We start from the raw sequence: 18,710 nt of genomic DNA on the forward strand, positions 1-18,710 counted from the left end.
CTGCAGTCCAGAAGGACAACTGCATCCTGGGCTGCATCAGAAGAGGGGTGGCCAGCCAGTCAAAGGTGGAGATTCTGGCCCTCCAATCTGTAAGATCCCACCTGGAGTGCTGCATCCAGCCCTGGGGTACTCAGCACAACACAGATGGACCTGTGAGAGCAGAGGAGGGCCACAAAGAAGGTAAGATGGTTGGGACAACTCTCCCATGACAACAGGGTGAGAGAACTGGGATTGTTCTACCTAAAAAAATAAAGGCTCCAGGAAAACCACACCGTGACCTTCCAGTACCTAAAGGGGGAGGGGACACAAAGAGGAAAAGCACTTTCTAGTGATAAGACAAGGGGGAATGGTTTTAAACTAGAAGAGATTTACACTCGATGTTAGGAAGAAATTCTTTACTCAGAGGGCAGTGAGGCACTGGAGCAGGTTGCCCAGAGAACTTGTGGATGTCCTTTCCCTGGGAGTGTCCAAGGCCAGGTTGGATGGGGCTTTGAGCAGCCTGAGACAGTGGAAAGTGTCCCTGCCCTGGCAGGGAGGATGGAATTAGATGATTTAAGGTCCCTTCCAAAACAAGCCATTCCACAATCTCTCCTCTCTCCTTCAAACAAAAAGGATGGATAACTACTCCCCATGATGGCTGTGTTTACAGCAAGGTCTAGCACACAGGAAGAAGCTCCACGCAGGAGATTTGCTCTAATGTGCCTGAAACCCTCCCCACAACTTGACTTTTGCATGGTAACATTGCTGGTTATAGTTCTCATGAACAGCACATCTTGACTTCAGAGTCTTCACCAATAACAGACCCGGACCAGCACCAAAAAAATACACCTTATCAAGTCTCGGTTCTGGAAATCCCACTCTGACTCACCCAGTTGCCCTTATTTATGGTCTTTGAAGTCATTCAGACAGGTACACAATCTCTCATTGCATTTATATAGTTTAAACAAACAGCAATTGACTGCAGCATGTGTGGGATTGCTTTACTTCAGAGAGGTTATCCATTCTGCAGCAAAAACCAGGTTCACATGTCCCAAATCTCTGTGCCTGGTGCTGGCTGGCTTTGGGACTCCAGAGCTGTTGACTCACCCACAAACACAAGGCACAAGGACACTCACAGGTCCCACAGTTAGTTAAGCCAAACTCCACCAAAGTAGAAATTGTACTCACAGAAACCAAGGACATTCAAAGAATTAGGTAGACTGATAACATTGTTAACTAGAGATTCTGGGGTTTCCCTTGGAGGCTGAGCAGATTCCCCTAAAAATACAGTAAAAACCCACCCAGAACTTGGGCAACTCATGACATTTTTTTCATGATTAGAATAGAATAAAAGGAACCAGAAATGGGGAACACACATATATCATTGTGCACATGTATCAACACATACAGAGGCCTAGGAAACTCCAACAACAAAATGCTTTTTGTATACCTACCTTTTTTATTTGAATTTAGTTAATCTATTCATGTTCTCAAGCCTAGAAATTTCTCCTTGGCACCTCTGTTCCTCCCTGGATGACTAGGAGCTGGAAAAGTCCTACTTCAGCAAGAAGTGAAGGATGAGGTGCTTTGTAATTTGAGATACTCTTTTTTTTTCCTCTTTTTTTTTTGAGTATTTCAGTACCTGCTAGCAGTGATCTACTTTATGAATGTAATGCCCCCTCAGTTCCCACTGAGCCGAAACCATTTCAAGAGACACAGTGAAAGATCACTGAGCACTCTTTTCTTACTGATCAGCACAAAGTTATTTGGCACAAACATTTCTGTCAATGTTTGTCCAAGGCTGGGTAAATTTGCAGTGTACGATGGCCCTCAGCCCTGGGCTTCTGTCAAGTGAGAAGGCTCCTGGTCTGGTATGGGAGCTCAGAAACAAAAAATGCTACAGGCTGAGCTTACAATCATTGCTATCTTTCCCCTTGGATCTGCTCTTTTTTATTCAATGTTTCTCTTCACAGAGGAAAAGAAGAGTAAGATGGAATGAATGTAAGGTTATTCCTGGCTGTTGGGTAATGAAACTTTGTGAAGTGCATTACACAGGCCTGCACTTTGGCATGGAGGAACCAGAGGGAACTGCATTCACCTCCAGACAAGCACCCAGAGGAAGAGCACAGATCCAGGACAGCTTTCAGGCTCCTGGAGCTGGAGGCAACGTCTGCTTTAGGATATGCAGGGAGGTCCCATGGCCTCAGCTGGCAACAACACTGGCAGCCTGCCCCAGTGTTTTGTTCACATGTGATATCCATGGGCCCAGAGCTGGAATTATGGTCTCACATACCACAGCACTGCTGGCCCAGGAGATATTTATGGATCTGGTACATACAATCTATAGGTAGTAGGTAGTTTCAGGCACATTTGAGAAAACTCCCCTCCCAAGAAGGGTGACAGGAAGTCTTTTGAGCTACATCAAAGCAATGCACTTCACTGGGTCTCACCACTAAAAGTCACTGGGAGGTCTGGACAGGGTGAACTTCAGGCACAGGGCTCAGACTCACACCAGAGATATTATCAGAGCATACTAATGAACTGCCAACTGGGTTAAGCATTAGCAATGCTTGTTTCCCTATGAAGTGCCTTGCTGCTTCTCACAGTTGCATTTCAAACTTACAATAAGGACAAGTACACACTTTCCTTGTCCCCCAGAAGGGAAAGGCCAGACAACCACTTCCAAACTGTTTACTTAATTCTACAAAGCTTATGAAGCATTTAGAGAACATACTGTAATCCAAGAATTTAGCTTGAGAAAAACTTGGTGTTGTTTGCTATTTATATTATTAACTTTTGCCCCAAAGTAACCTATCACATAAACAAAATCACCCAAATGTCACCATCTGTGGAAAAGACCATGACCAGAAGCCAGGTGCATGCAAATATTTCAGCATGGGGAACAGAAACTACACCAGGCTCCAAATACTACTCCACATGAAGCTTAGGGAGTTTCTCTGTCCTTGTATGAGCAAGACAGGACTTGGTGTTAAACACCCCCATGGGACAGCCAAGATGCATGGGAGAAAAGGAGCCTGACTCTCATCACACTGGCTTGGCTCTGCAATAGTTCTGGTTTATTTGGAAGGAATACCCTCCCATTTTGCACACAGACACTTCTCAATCCATAACCCAAAGCATTCCCATCAGGAGCATCCCTGCAGCCATTCCCTTATCCATGTGCTGCACTCTCTCCAACATAACTCATGTCCATGGAGGGAAGGGTTTCAGCTGCTTTCATGCAATGGCAACAACCCGGACACCCACTCACATTCAGGCACAGACAAGTCCTGTCCAGGACAAGAATCAGGACAATGTATTTGGTTGGAAAAATTTTTAAGGACAGTGTTCTGAAATTTCTGTTTCCATAAATATTGATATCCCAAACGCAGTGCCTGCCCTTCCTGAGACCACTTGCCCTTCAGGCTGAGGGGAGCCAAACATATCATGTTGCTTTGGCTGCTCCCAGGCAGCTGGAAAGCTGCACAGGGTATTTCAGTCATGGCCTGTGTATCTCTGCTAAAATTCACTTCTTAAAAGCATTCGGTGTCTATTTACCAAGAGAATGGGAAGTCACCCTGCAGTGCTTCCTTAACTACAGTAATTCTAAGTATTTTACAACTTGCAGTGCTCTGTGAAGGAGGATATCTGATATTGCAATATACAGTTAGGCAGCAGAATGCTTTGTATTACAGAAAATACAGAGCTTTATAATAAACTAGACTGAAACATCTTCATCACTGAAGCAGCTTTGCATTAAGAAAGTCTTATGATGAGAAAGCATTACAAACATGTAAATACAATTGTCTATTTTTAGTGTGAAACAACTTAAAAATGTAAACTGAAAACAAATACTATTGTATATAGTTCATATGGGCTTACATAAACCAAACAACCCTAAACCCTGAGCAGATTAGAAGTGTATGTTAACACTTGAAATACACATATTTTTGCCTCCCTGATACCAGCTGTATGAGACTCTGGCACAAGAAATGCCTTTAGACCAGGAGGAAACCTCTGTGTTTTAAACTCAGGCTTCCTCCAGGTTAATCAGGTATTTTTCCAGTATGAAAGGAGTTCTTGTATTTAAACCAAAACATACTGACAGTATGTCATTTTAGCAACTGCCTTCCACAAGATATATCCTAACACTGCAGCATTTTCAAACACTTCACACAGCTATTTCTTTAAAAGTTACACTGACAAAAGTCATTCCACCCTTTTGGGAAGTACTTGAAGTCTATTTATTTAATAGTCAGGACTCCAAGATTTTATTTTGCTTTAGCTCTAATCACCACACACTCTGATTTCAGTCAGACCACAGATAACATTTCTTTTAGCCCTTTAACCATTCCAATCCTCACCTTTTCTACTCTCTTCCATTAGAAGCAAATGCTGGCTGGCTGTTCTTTCAGGGTACCCTTGGCTTTTAGGGCAAAACCAGGCAAAAAGCTGCGTTCCAACATACCTTGGAAGGCGAGCAGCGTTCAGAGGCAGCAGTGGGAGCTGCGCTCCGGCGTTCCCAAAGCCGCGATGTCACAAACCCCTGGAGCTCGCAATGAGCAGCACAGATCACTGTCACACGCCCTTCCTCTGCTCTGGGAACGCCAGCTGGGCACTTTTAGGGCAGCAGCACTTGTGTGCCAGCCCCTGTGCCACGCTGATAAATCCCCCTCTCCCCGCTATTAGCGCTCGCTGCCATCCTATCTCAGATCCACGACACAGCTCCGCATGCAGCGGCTCTGGGAGAGCTGCATTTAATTCCACAGGAAGCTTCAGTGCAGCACTTCCTACTTCCCACCCAGCCCCAGCTCAGCTGCAGGTGATTCCTGAAGCTCTGCCAGGCAGCCAGAGCACACCCAGCTCCAGGATTTGGGATCCGAGCTGCTCTGAGCCACAGCTCCCAGCGGAGCTCTGCGGAGCGGGAAGCGAAAGCAGCAGCGCAGGAGATGTGCCACTCGTGAAAACCCTCCCAAATCAACCTGTTCTAGGGTGAAAACCCGCCCAAATTAACCTGTTCTAGGGTGAAAACCCGCCCAAATTAACCTGTTCTAGGGTGAAAACCCTCCCAAATTAACCTGTGTTAGGATGGCAATTTGCAGAGCAGGTGAAACCCCTCCCAAATTAACCTGGTTTAGGGTGAAAACCCGCCCAAGTTAACCTGGTTTAGGATAAGCAGTTTGCACAGCAGGTGAAAACCCTCCCAAGTTAACCTGTTCTAGGATAGCAGTTTGCACAGCAGGTGGAAACCCTCCCAAATTAACCTGGTTTAGGGTGAAAACCCTCCCAAATTAACCTGGTTTAGGATAAGCAGTTTGCACAGCAGGTGAAAACCCTCCCAAGTTAACCTGTTCTAGGATAGCAGTTTGCACAGCAGGTGGAAACCCTCCCAAATTAACCTGGTTTAGGGTGAAAACCCTCCCAAATTAACCTGGTTTAGGATAAGCAGTTTGCACAGCAGGTGAAAACCCTCCCAAGTTAACCTGTTCTAGGATAGCAGTTTGCACAGCAGGTGAAACCCCTCCCAAATTAACCTGGTTTAGGGTGAAAACCCTCCCAAATTAACCTGGTTTAGGATAAGCAGTTTGCACAGCAGCTCTGCCCTACTGATCTGAAACATTGCTGGTTTCTGCTTGGGGAAAATATCAAAAAAAAAAAGTAATTTCTTCACATTGGAGGTGAAAGGAGGGAAAAAAACCTAACAAGATATCACTGTAATTTCAAACCTGAATGCTTCATTCTGTCCACAGAAAAATTTCTCTCTGAAAGCTGGACTTGTGTTCAAGAGGGGTTGGGAATCCTGTTCTCCAAACCTCAGGGTGTGATTCACACCGGCCAAGCAGCAGCAGCAGAAGGTGCTATTGTGACACACGACACCAAACCCTCCCTAACCTTTCTTGTAGGAAATGCACCACACCCACAGATAAGAAGTGCTGATACATTACAGTGCAGAAAAACAGAGGCTGAGGGGGGAAGTAGAGATGCTAATCTATAATTTTTCTCTTTCTGATGAAATAAGTTTACTTTGTGCTTCATGCAATCATTGCTGCTGTTTTGCCTTCAGTACTTCCCTGTGAAAAATTATATAATATATATGTTATCTATACTATATAAAATAATTATTATATTATATTATATTTATTATGTTTCTTCCAGGGTGTATAGAAGCTCACAACTGAGCTTATAGTTATTTCCAGGCAATTGTACTGCATCAGATTAATTTAAGAAAAAGGCAGAAAGTTCAATTATACTGCATCAGATTAACTTAAGAAAAAGGCAGAAAGCTCAATTATACTGCATCAGATTAATTTAAGAAAAAGGCAGAAAGCTCAATTATACTGCATCAGATTAATTTAAGGAAAAGGCAGAAAACTTGTTCAACTTTAATTCACCCTCCTTGCACCTGTACATTAGAGCTTTACTTGAATTACCATCATATACTCTTTTCCTCTCAGAATAAGTACAAATTCAAAATCGATCTATTCAGCTCTGGGGGTTATATATAATTTTATATTTAGGGAGGGAATAATAAAAAAAAAAACATAGCTCTTCCAACAGGTGGAATCATGTTGATCCCAATGGTGTTCATCGATAGGTTTACAACAGGATTAGGTAAAATAGAGCCACACCACATGTCCTGCCACTGGGGCCAGCAGAGCATTTCCCAGCAGAAGCAGCCCCATCTCCTCAGCAGTGACCAACCCCAGACAGCACTCCAGAAACACCCAGGGCTCAGAGCTATTTTTCAGCTTGCAGGGCACTAATAAAAATCTGGAATTCTTTGTAAAACTTCAGGATTAGAAAAGGATTCACCTTCAGTGAGTAGATTTTAATCCTCCGTGTTGTGTTCTAGTGTGGAAAAGTTTGAGCCTCTGTCACTACTCCTTTCATCCCCTGTTCCAGCTCCTGTATTTTCTTCCTGCAGCTGCTGCCTTTGCTACTCTGCCTCCATCACACAAGTCCCTGTTAGGCCACAGAGGAAGCTCAGCAAGAAAAATCTTCCTGCTCTCAGCACCACAGCACTTGAACAGCAGAAAGACAATCATGTCAAGGAGGAGAGTGGTGAGAGAGTGAGGATGAGGGAAATCAAGTAATTCAGGCAGGTGTAGGGAAAATGGCAAGGGCAGGAGGTTCAGAAGGAGAGCACAGCAGTTCCAGTAGCACAGCAGCAAAAGTAGCATCTGGTTTGGTATTTACTCCTTGCTGGCACAATAAAACAAACCCAAACTTCACTGGAGTAGCTCCAACAGCCAAGAAATAGAACTGCAAACAGAGGTTAATCAACTTTCCTTTAGCTCAATGGTGAGGCCAGCTGGTAACTAGGGGGGCTGTTCTTTTAAACTATGAAAACTAGATCAGTACATTCAAATACAGAGAAATTCTGGAAACTTCAGCTGCAAACATCCCATGATATTTTCATCCCATTTCCTACTATCTCTATACATGAAAGTTATAATATGATGGCACAAATGTGCAAAACTGCTTACAGCAAATTAATTTCCCTTAACCATCACAAAATCGGTGAGAAACATTGTGAATGCTTCTTAAGACATTTAATGACCTGGAAACATTAAAAGTGCTCATTCCAAGCCCTCCACTTCTTGAGTGGCAAATCCTAGACTGTGATCCACAGATTTACACACAGGACAGGCACTTACTGATCTCTGCCTCTCTGCTTCCACCTTCTCTTCTGTATTTGTCCTCCTTCTGTGCTTCTCCAGGGCAAAGAGGAGCTAAGGTGACCCAGCACTGTCCAAGAGCTCAGTGTAAGGACTTGAGCTGAGCAATACTGAGGATTCTTTTCATTGCCATCACTGAAAGATGTGAGCTGGGCTGCTGCAAGCTCTTCTGTCCAAATGATTTCTCTTCCAGGTCTACCTCAAGTCCAGGTACTTCACAGTTTCTCAGGGGCACATCTTCTTGGCCAGCTAATTTTGTGAAGTGTTCTGAAATTGCTACCCAGCTCAAATCCCTGAATCTCTTAACCCAGTTTGATTGGTTTCCTTTCTGAGCCAACAAATGAAGCAAAAATAGAACTTAAAAATGTCACACAATGGCAGAGAATCCTCCCCTTTTGCTTCTTTCTTCAGTAACAGTGACATAAAGCACAGATCTGAGATGGCCCAATTAATTTTTGGACACTCTTAACTGATGCCTTTATATATCCAGGGCTGAGCTTTGGAGATGATCCATCCCAAAATGCAGCATCACCAGGACCTTTCAGTTGGGTTACTGGCCAGAATAAGAATAAAGGCTGGCATAGTTAATTACTAACATTGCTGTGTCATCTTTGCAGTGACTTGGAAGACTTACAAAATGACTAAGCCTCTCTGCATTAACTAAAATTACTAATTATTTTATGACATAAGTGGGTAAAAAAGTAATAGCATGACCAGTGGAAAGATCTCTCACATCCCACAAGCAAAATACCATTAATGGCAAGTGAAAATACCAAGTTACTGCATAACTAAGAGTTTCAGTGTAATTCTAGATAAAGAACTAGGAAGAACTTCTGAGAAAAAAAAAAAAGAAATTTTCACTACCTTGTTTCACAGTTTTCAACCAATCAAAAATATCCTGAGAAATAATTGCTATCCCTAAGTGTAATATGAAAACAGGTTTTGTAACAAGCTTTCTAAAACCAGAGCCTAACTAAGAAAAATGAGTCTTTATCCACTTTATTTACTGTACATGCAAATTATGCATTTCCTTATGGAAAGAAAGTATTTGTATATGTAAGAGAGACAGTTTTACAACAAAAATAGATATACTAATGAGTAACATAACCCATGCTGAAAACAAAGCAGGAAGAGGTTTTGCACAGAAATATACATATTATCTGAAGTTGCAAGTATGATGCCCCTGATGTCATGGACTATTAATAGTTCTATTCAATGGGAACTGTTTTAAAGGGGGATTACACCATCAAAAGTCATCTGTGGGTACCTTCATTAACCAAACATTTTAAAAAGGAATCTTTATTCAATAAGTGTATTTGTATAATCACCCAAGGCTAGAAATCAGATGTCAGTGCAAAAACTACAGAGCTATGTGATATTTTGTGAGCAGACAAGCTTTACTCAGTATTAGCTACAAGAAAATCAGGATCACATCTTTTCCTGTTTAAATAACCCTATTGTTCTACGATTCTGACTTAGCATGCAAGTCACTCACTGACAACCCAGGCTTGAAATCTTCATTATTCCCTTTAACTAAACCATAAAACTTTATTACAAGGTGTTTTCTATTGGAGCGAGATAAATCAAGTTCAATTATTTTGAAAGAATAGCAGGTACTAATCTAAAGAGCTTATTTTACAGTAAAAAAGGGAGTGGGATGGCACAGTCTACTGAGCATTTATAATGATTATGATCTCCAAAATGAGTGGTGGGTGCCTTACACTCCTCCTGCTCTATGAACAAGGCAATGAGCAACACTCATTAAACTGTGTTGGCACAGCAGACCATCTCTAAGCAAGCCATGATCATAAGGCTTCCATAAAGCTCTGCATTTCTTCTCTGTCCATACTTTTCCCTGTGTTTATACTTTGAACTACCTTTTGGTATTTGATCCATAAAGAATCATGATAGAAGGAAAAAAAAAATAAAGCCTCACCAAAACCCAGTGAGAAGACATCCTGTTGCCCTGGTGGCTTCAGGGGTTTAGAAATCTCAGCTTAGAGATCAAGGCCAATGGCTGTGACAGTGTTACTGCAGTTCCAGTGCCACTTGTCCTGGAAGCATTAGGAGAAAGTACATTTGCCCCCACAGCAAAGCCTGCTGGTGGCAGAGCTCTACTGGCAGTGCCACCAGGAACGGGCATTTGGCCACCAGCAACCAGCTCTGCCAGAGCTCTACACAAACATTTTGCTTCTGCCAACTCCTGCCTGTTCTCTGGGTGTGCTAAAAACCAGCTGCACCAAGAAAACAAGCCAATTGCCAGGAGTCTGCTGTGGCATGAGATGTGCCAGCCACCAGTTCACAAAGTGATGTGATGGCACCACTTCTGGTGGCACAGCAGGGGAGGATGTGAAACACCTCTGAGCTCAGGGGCCCTGTGTGAGCAGGTCCAGTTCCCCCAGACAGCACATGTGGCTTCCCCCAAACCAGCACCACCTCATGAACTGATGATAAAAAAATCAAATGAAACCAGTTTGCTTCTCTCTCATGTCCATGTATACAAATACTGACGTGGAGTTGCTCAGTCCTCATGAGGAGCAGGTAACAGGTGAGGCTTTTTACCTGAGAAAAGAGGGATTTATAAAGCAGCATTGAGGGAATCAAATTAAATACCTGTGAAAGAGGAGACACTGAAGTTGGTCTCCTGCTTTCTCTTAAAGTTAGCATACATTGTTAACAAAAGTATGTAAAGATTGCTTGGGGGAAACAAGGCTCAGTCAAATGAAATTATTTTCTGTTAACTGTGCTCACAGTTAAAACTTCAGAGCATGTCACAGACTTTCAATTATGCATGGATATTTTTTTTCCCTTTTGACTGTGTGCCCAAAAATGACACATTCTGTTGACTTTTAACCCAGTGTTTTGGTAATGCACCAGAATTGCAGTGATTTCAGACTGCAGAATCACCATCAGTTTAAACACTGAGGGGGAAAAACCATCCTGGCAGCCAACACAGGAAGCTTCCTCTGTGACAGAGGAGGTCACTCACCTACGCTTGTCATGAGATAAAAATGTGCACACTGTTTTCATGTCTCTATTTCTGCTTTTTCTGTCCTGCCTCGAGCTCTTAACTGCCTTTTTTACAGAAATATTAAGAGACAGCTTTGTTCCTTCCAACCCAAGCCAGTCTCCTGGGTGATGGCTTTGCCTGACCCTGAGGCTTAAAAGACAGCTGAAATTTGGAGGGGAGGGTGGCAGGGTGGGTGGGTAATAATACATTTCAGCCCAGACCTTGTTGTTTTAACCACCTTTGGAAGTCAGGGATGGGCAGATCACAGACCAGACAGAGCTGAGCCACCTAATTTTCTGGTTATAAAAGCCAACAATGGGGCTCCCACAGACGTGGCAGGCAGGAGCAAGGTGTGGATCTAAAGGATAGCTTTGATTCATACCTTTTCTTTAGCATTTAGGTATGACACACTTACCCTTTGATTAACTTAGGGTGAGAAATGGTTTCCAAGTTGAGAGGGGTTACTCCAATGGACTGGCTGTGCATGGAAATAATGGAACTGAAACACACCCATCTAGGAAAACCAAGAACTTGCCCCTCTCTCCCAACATCCCTTCCCTTCCTCAACTTCCAGGGAGGGTCCTCATGGCATTCCCCTCACCTTTATAGACTCCTTTCCCTGCCCTACTTTGCCTCTCATCTATTTTGGGTGAGGTCAGATGTGAAAAGGTTTGTCCAGGTCCACTTTTCTCTCTGTGGAATTTAATAATGGGGTTAGACAATCTCAGCTCAGGACATCTTTAACACACACCACCCAGCAAGCAGTCATTAAACTCAATCCCAAAATTAGGACAGTGGGAACTCAAGCCAAGCACATTCCTTGCTGCAAGCGATGGAAGGATTTATTCAGTTGCACTGGAATAATTTAGGGGGTTTCAACTTCATGTTGTTTATTTTTGTGGCTGTTACATTCAAGTGCCAGGTAATTTTATTAAAAATATGTGCTTTTTGCCCAGTAGTTTTTTCAGTCTCTTATAAAACTAGATATACCCATTTGGGCAGAGAGAATCTCTAGGAAAAGAAATAAGAGTTTATGAGACTGAACAGGGGCAGAAGGGCAAGAGGCAAACCAAAATCTTTGTTTTTTCAGACACTGCTAAAATCCAAGCAAACAGTATTTTGTGCTTCAGTGCTACCTGTGGTCACTGAAGAAATGATAAGCAATGATGAAAATGAAAAGTGTGATTTCATCTGTGAAAATCCACTGGCTCCACTTAACTGCCTTTACTTCTCAGGAAGAAATTTAAACAGATTTGGGTATATCCTCCCAACTTTTGAATTTATACATACAATTATATGTATTTCCTGGGATGTGACAAAATGTAGTCAGGAGCAAAATGCATCAATAAATTTGTTCCCACAGAGAATCCCCTCACATTATACAATATAAACAAAGCTCTGAAGTGTGAACTCTGAATTTGGAGTTTCCATGAGTTCTCTCCTTCCATGACCAGGTTGTAATAAATTCAAGATGAAGAAAATGTGTCCAGTGAACTCTGACTACCAGTAAATAATTAAATTTCACCTTCCATTATCCTTAGGATAACTGTCTATGGAATTGCAACTACAAATCTAGGGGAAAAAAGCAACTTTAAACTGAAAGAGCATTGCTTTAGAGTCGATATTAGGAACAAGATTTTTTTACAATGAGGGTGGTAACACTGTGGAACAAGCCTAGGAAGGTGGTGCTGCCCCATCCCTGCAAACAGTCAGAGGCAGGTTGGACATGGCAATCTGATCCAGGTGAAGATGTCCTGCTCACTGCAGGGATGTGGTATGAGATGATCTTTAAATGTCCCTTCCAACCCAAAGTATTCCGTAATTCTAATGGGAGTCAAAGGCAGAGAAACCTTTTGACTCTGCTGAATATGAAATTAAGAGCATGAAGGGACTGAGCAGAACACTCTCCTGTCTCTGTGGTTTTGGTTCATGCATAGAATATTTGCTAAAAAAAAAGACAAGTGAAAGGAAGGAAAAATCATACACCCTTGCATGAAAAACATTAAAAAGAAGTTATTTCAATTTTGTTAATTGATTTATATTTCCTTTCTAAGACCAGCTTTTAAAATAAACATTAAGCTTTGTAGATCTTCAGGGCTTTTTGAAGAACATAACCAAAAAGATGACAAACAGCACTTGCCACAGCCTTGCAAAGGACAAACTCAGTGTCAGGAGACTGTGCCACAAAAAACAGGGTTTACAACAGCAGCTTCTCATCTTCAGGTTAAAATCATCAGCTCATGGTGTGATATGTCACACTCAAACTTTGCACATGGACCCAGAATTCATAGAATCACAGAATCATAGAATGGATTGGGTTGGAAAAGACCTCCCAGATCATCAAGTCCAACCCTGGGTCCAACTCCAGTCCCTTTACCAGATCATGGCACTCAGTGCCACGGCCAATCTGCATTTAAAAATCTCCAGGGATGGTGAATCCACACCCTCTCTGGGCAGCCCATTCCAATCCCTGAGCACTCTCTCTGCAAAGAATTTTTTTCTGCTCTCCAACTTCAATTTCCCCTGGCAGAGCTTGAGCCCATCGTGCCCCCTTGTCCTATTGCTGAGTGCCTGGGAGAAGAGACCAACCCCCAGCTGGCCAGAACTTCCCTTCAGGGAGTTCCAGACAGTGCTGAGGTCACCTCTGAGCCTCCTCTTCTCCAGGCTGAACACCCCCAGCTCCCTCAGCCTCTCCCCACAGCACTTGTGCTCCAGTCCCTTCTCCAGCCTTGTTGCTCTTCTCTGGTCCCGCTCCAGCCCCTCAATCTCTTTCCTCAACTGAGGGGCCCAGAACTGAACACAACACTCAAGGTGTGGCCTCACCAATGCAGAGTCCAGGGGAAGGGTCACTTCCCTGGGCCTGCTGGCCACGCTAGTTTGGATCCAGGCCAGGATCCCATTGGCCTTCTTGGCCACCTGGGCACACTGTTGGCTCCTGTTGAGCTTCCTGTCCCTCAGTCCCCCCAGGTCCCTCTGCCTGGCTGCTCTCCAGCCACTCTGTGCCCAGCCTGGAGCGCTGCAGGGGTTGGGGTGGCCAAAGGGCAGGACCTGCACTTGGCCTTATTGAACTTCATCCCATTGGAATCAGCCCATCTCTCAAGTCTATCCAGATCCCTCTGCAGAGCCCTCCTGCCTTCCAGCAGGTCGACACTCCCTCCCAGCTTGGTGTCATCAGCAAATTTGCTGCTGATGGACTCAATCCCCTCATCTAAATCATCAATAAAGATGTTAAACAGGACTGGACCCAACAGAGACCCCTGGGGAACACCACTGGTGACCAGCTGGATGCAGCTCCATTCACCAGCACTCTCTGGGCCCGACCCTCCAGCCAGCTCCTAACCCAGGAGAGGGGACACTTGTCCAAGCCATGGGCTACCAGCTTTTCCAGGAGTATATTATGGGACAGCAGGACAGCAGGAGAACATCACTTATTTCCACTATGGATTTATTCCTAATAACACTGTGTTAAGGATTTGAGGAGTTCCTGGCAGTTCTGCTTAATTGTTTATTTAGGAATAGTTTCTCCCCAAACAGAACTGGGAAGACAGGAAGCATGAATCAGGACTGTTCAAAAACTAAAATAACTTCCTTTGTCCTTAATGATATCATTTTTTGTTTCGTGACCTGAGTGGGTATTTGTGTGTGTGTGTGTTGACAGTGGGAAATCTTTTTCCAATGAATCACTATTTTCATGCAATATTTTACATAAAGCCAGCAGTTGATCTTTGTGTAATTTCTTCTCTTGTCATTGGGCTTAGGAAGGGGAGGAGGCAACTGAAGAATATTTAGGAAGAATAGATAAAATTAATGTTTTACAGGAAATCAAGTTAATGTTTTCCTGCAGTTCATTTCCACTAAACACAGCAGAGTATGACAGGAATGGAGATAGTGACAGTGAAAGAAAAAATTTCAACAATTTGCTTTCATTCTTTGCCTTTCCTGGAAACAAAAAGTTACTTCAGCCTCCTTTAAGAGGAAACAAGTGCACAATAAATCCTTTGTCATTTAGTGATAACCCAAATGTGCAACATTCCACGTGCCATGATGTTTGGAGTTTGGATACAATTACAGGCCAAGAGGCCCATCCATCACTTGCTGTTTAGACCACACAAAGTCTGTAACTGGCACCACATCAAGGCTAAAGATTCTCTCATGTTGAAGTGTCCCTGTTGGTCAAGATCTCTGCTGTCTCCAGACCATCAATTGCCAAACAATTTTATTTTTTTGATGGAAAAAACTTACAAAAGCTGATGAATTTAAAATAATGAAGGGTTTGATTCTTGTAAAAGTGTTTCCAGGCATGTTGCTGGAAAAAGTCAGTGAGAAAATTACTTTTCCTCAAGCAGGAGGTATTATAAACTATGATTTTCCTCAGGAATGAAGATTCATAAGTTTGGCAGATTTTATGTGTATGTGAAGAAAACAAAAGTTGTATGTGAAATAAAAACAAACACCTGCCCCACATATAAAATATTTAGATTTTCTTTTTCTAGGCTTTGCCACAAATATCCTCTGAGCTTGGAAAAGCACAGTAACTTTATAATATAACACCATAAAACCCCCTATAAAAGTTTCCTTTCTTGTATACAACACGTGCCCCAACTGTCGTGTGTACTTTGGTACAGACTGTAAAATGTCATCTATTTTCAAGGGCAAAGCAGCAAAACACCAGCATTCAACAGGGAAATCAGAAGTGAATTAAAAGATCAAAAGGCAGTCACTATAAAAAAAGTTTTGTGGTGAACATCACTGATATGATGAACCAGATTTGTTTGGAAGATAATAAGAATGATCATTCGAACAACACAAAGTGTCTACGTGTGCCATGTTTCTGTCACTCTTACCTTAAGTAGAACAGACAAGTGTCTAAGTGCTTCAATAGCAGATGCTGACACAAAATGAATAGAAAGTGCCTGCAGAGGAGCCATTGGATCCCACGGGGCCACTGACACCTCTCATTTGTGAATCTCTCCCTCTATTTGTCCTTCCACCTTTCCACTGTTTTCCCTTTGCCCCTTCAATGGATGCCACTCCTGTCTTGTTATCTCAGCCACACAAAGACTTTGGCAGAGAGTTCCTAAACCCTCCTGCCTGGTCATCCCTGCTCTACTTGTCTGAAACTTGTCTAAATCTACTTTAAAAGTCAAAAATCCTCTCACATTTTCTTCAGAACAGTTACTTCCCTCAGCAAAATCCCAGATATCCCACTATGGGCATGTGGCACTAGCTTATGATTTTTATATCTATAGAATTATGTAACATCCTCCAGTCTGCTTGATCTTGTTTTTGCCTTAAAGGCTTTCTTGTGAAATGTGCTGAACCAAGAGGTTTTTGATTTTTGCATACACATCTGGGTCCCTTTCAGCTTGGCATGTTCTGTGATTCTGTGATCTGGGTTTCTGTTTCACTGGACATGTAATCTCATTGACCATGGCATTTTTATGCTTGTCATTAATGTGAGCAAAGGATTACCAGAAGGCAACACCTTCCAGTACCATCTATTTGACATTTGCTAACATTTCTGCTATTAAAAGCAATGGTAAGAGGCTCTGCTTTGGGAGACTATGAGCTCAATTAATTAAGTAGCCTGGTATCATTTTTTTTTCTTTCTACTTGAAACTGCAAACCCCCTGCAAGGCCTCACTCAAACACACAGGAAGAAAGAGCTCTTAGCTGAGGTGCAATCAGAGGAAATCTGAAAAAAGGTTGTGACACAACAAGGAAAGTAAGGCAGGTATCTTAATTTGAGGGAAACCAAAATGTTGACCAAAACCAGAGGAGAGGATTCCTCCTCAACAACCTTGCTAAGTTTAAGAAAAAGGAACTTTAATTAGAAAATGGATATAAGAAGGATATGGGGAGAGGCTGAGGGAGCTGAGACTGTTCAGCCTGGAGAAGAGGAGGCTCAGAGGTGACCTCAGCACTGTCTGGAACTCCCTGAAGGGAAGTTCTGGCCAGGTGGGGGTTGGTCTCTTCTCCCAGGCACTCAGCAATAGGACAAGGGGGCACGATGGGCTCAAGCTCTGCCAGGGGAAATTGAAGTTGGAGATCAGAAAAAACTTCTTTGTAGAGAGAGTGCTCAGGGATTGGAATGGGCTGCCCAGAGAGGGGGTGGATTCCCCATCCCTGGAGGTTTTTCAGCTGAGCTTGGCCGTGGCACTGAGTGCCATGATCTGGTAAAGGGACTGGAGTTGGACCAAGGGTTGGACTTGATGATCTCAGAGGTCTTTTCCAACCCAATCAATTCTATGATTCTATGATTCTATATATATATCTCTGTGTGTAGATATAACTATAAACAGACCAGAGCAAACTACTCCCCCAGCATCAAAAAAAAGAACAACCCAAAAATAAAACCTGGTATCTGAAAGTCATCAGCCATCTTTTGTCCTCAGTCCTGGCACTCCAACCACCAAACTTTTGTGTTGGTAGGGTGAGAAAAATTCTCTGAGGGACTCCTCCCAACATCACCTTCCTTTGTTTGAACTTTTAACAGCAGGAAAAGTGTGATTGGAAGGAGACACAAACTACCTTTGTACATAATGAAATTAGTCAGAATATTTCATATTTCTTCATCAGCCTCCTTTCCTCCTCATCAGGGAAACAAACAAGTGCAGTTCTTGACCAATATTGAGTAGTCATCACTGTTGGTTAGCCAAGGGTGCAGGTCATAGAGGAAGGAAAGGAGCTCAAAGGAGAGATGTTTCCCTGATGAATAATAAGGTTGTTTTTACAGAGGGGGCCATATTAAATTTCATAACAACACAAGCAAGGCTGACATAGTAGGAAGGAGACAAGGGAGTAGCAGTGAGTTGTGGAGAACCTGAAAAGTGGAGAGGAGAAGCAGCTGAAGGGCCAGAGGGCTCTCAGCACGAGCTACAGCCCAGTGTAGGAGCTGAACACACAGCTGGACAGCCACAGGATGCTTAGTGGGAACACCTAAAGCCTCAAAAACACTCACAACAAAACCACACATTTCCTTTCACTATTTCCAGAACTGGTCATTTTGTCATTAAAAAAAATATTAAAATCGCCAAAATAACAACAAACTTTTCCAAGCAGATTCTATGCCTTGGGGCAGAACAGTTTTCCAGACTCAAGAGCCACATGAAACATTCTTGCATCAGCTGATCTCAAACATTTTATCACAAATTTGACAGTTCCTGCATGGCATTGATTAATTATAACTACTGGGAGATTTTTTTTTTCCTCCTCTTTTCACTTTTTTTTAGTTCAACCACCAACCCCTTCCCCACTCACCCTCTCCCCCTCAAAAATCTTCACTGTTTCAGGCAGGTCTGTGGAAACCCTGGTTGAGTAATCAGTAGGATGCTCTGATTGCTCCATCATGACACAGGTATTGCCAACACCTCAGTGCAGAGGTGTTTCTGGTGGAGCTTGTATTGTGGGAGCCACCTTAATAAAAGAAATCATTTTGCTGACAAAACTCAGAGGAACTTTCCCTGCCACTTGTAATTGGAGCTTCAGTAATTGATTGTCCTGAAAAATGGTACAAAGAAACTATTTTAGGAGGACTTAGATCATGGTTAGGAGGTAGAAACAAAGCAGAGGGTTTAAAAGCCAGGAAATCAAGCAGTGCTCCACAGACCATCCTGCAAGTTCTGTGTGGATCAGCTTCCTGAAACACAGACATTGCCTTGCCATGTTTTTAGACTCTGGGAAAGCCTTTTGCCTTTGAGAAATATCACAGGCTCCAGAATTTCTCCTCCATTTCCACCTCCAAGTGAGAACAACTTATCTGTTTTGCCAGCCAGACCCAACAGAACAAGCTCTCCTTTTTTATTTTTTATTTGTTTTCCAGCCCCTTCCCACCATATTGACACCCACTACAAGAACACATTGTGGTCCCTGCAGTTGTTCAACCTTTTCTGTCTTTGCTACATTTGTAAACTTCCTCTCATGACAACTGCTCCTTGTTGGGTAAAACTGCAGTAAGAGCTGCAATAGCTGAGAGCAGCCTGAAAGTCAAAAGGCTCACACAGCAGGTTATCAACATTTGGAGTGTTAGACAACCTTTACTC

General features: G+C 42.9%; 1 protein-coding gene across 6 annotated transcripts in view; it reads right to left on the minus strand.

Annotated features, from left to right (window-relative positions):
• Positions 1–18,710, minus strand: part of RNF144B (ring finger protein 144B) — an 87,582-nt gene that overhangs the window by 45,881 nt on the left and 22,991 nt on the right. Inside the window, exon 1 of one of the 6 annotated variants that reach the window (XM_071553183.1) lies at positions 7,638–7,653. The exons of 2 other annotated variants lie outside the window; for them this stretch is intronic. The gene's annotated coding sequence lies outside the window, so the exon portion shown is untranslated. Of the gene's footprint in view, positions 1–4,343; positions 4,413–4,447; positions 4,995–5,705; positions 5,803–7,637; positions 7,654–18,710 lie in introns of those variants that run through there. 3 more of the 6 variants (XM_071553178.1, XM_071553177.1, XM_071553181.1) reach the window with 3 other exon arrangements.

The sequence above is a fragment of the Pithys albifrons genome, chromosome 4, assembly GCF_047495875.1.
Source record: "Pithys albifrons albifrons isolate INPA30051 chromosome 4, PitAlb_v1, whole genome shotgun sequence".
NCBI lineage: Eukaryota > Metazoa > Chordata > Aves > Passeriformes > Thamnophilidae > Pithys > Pithys albifrons.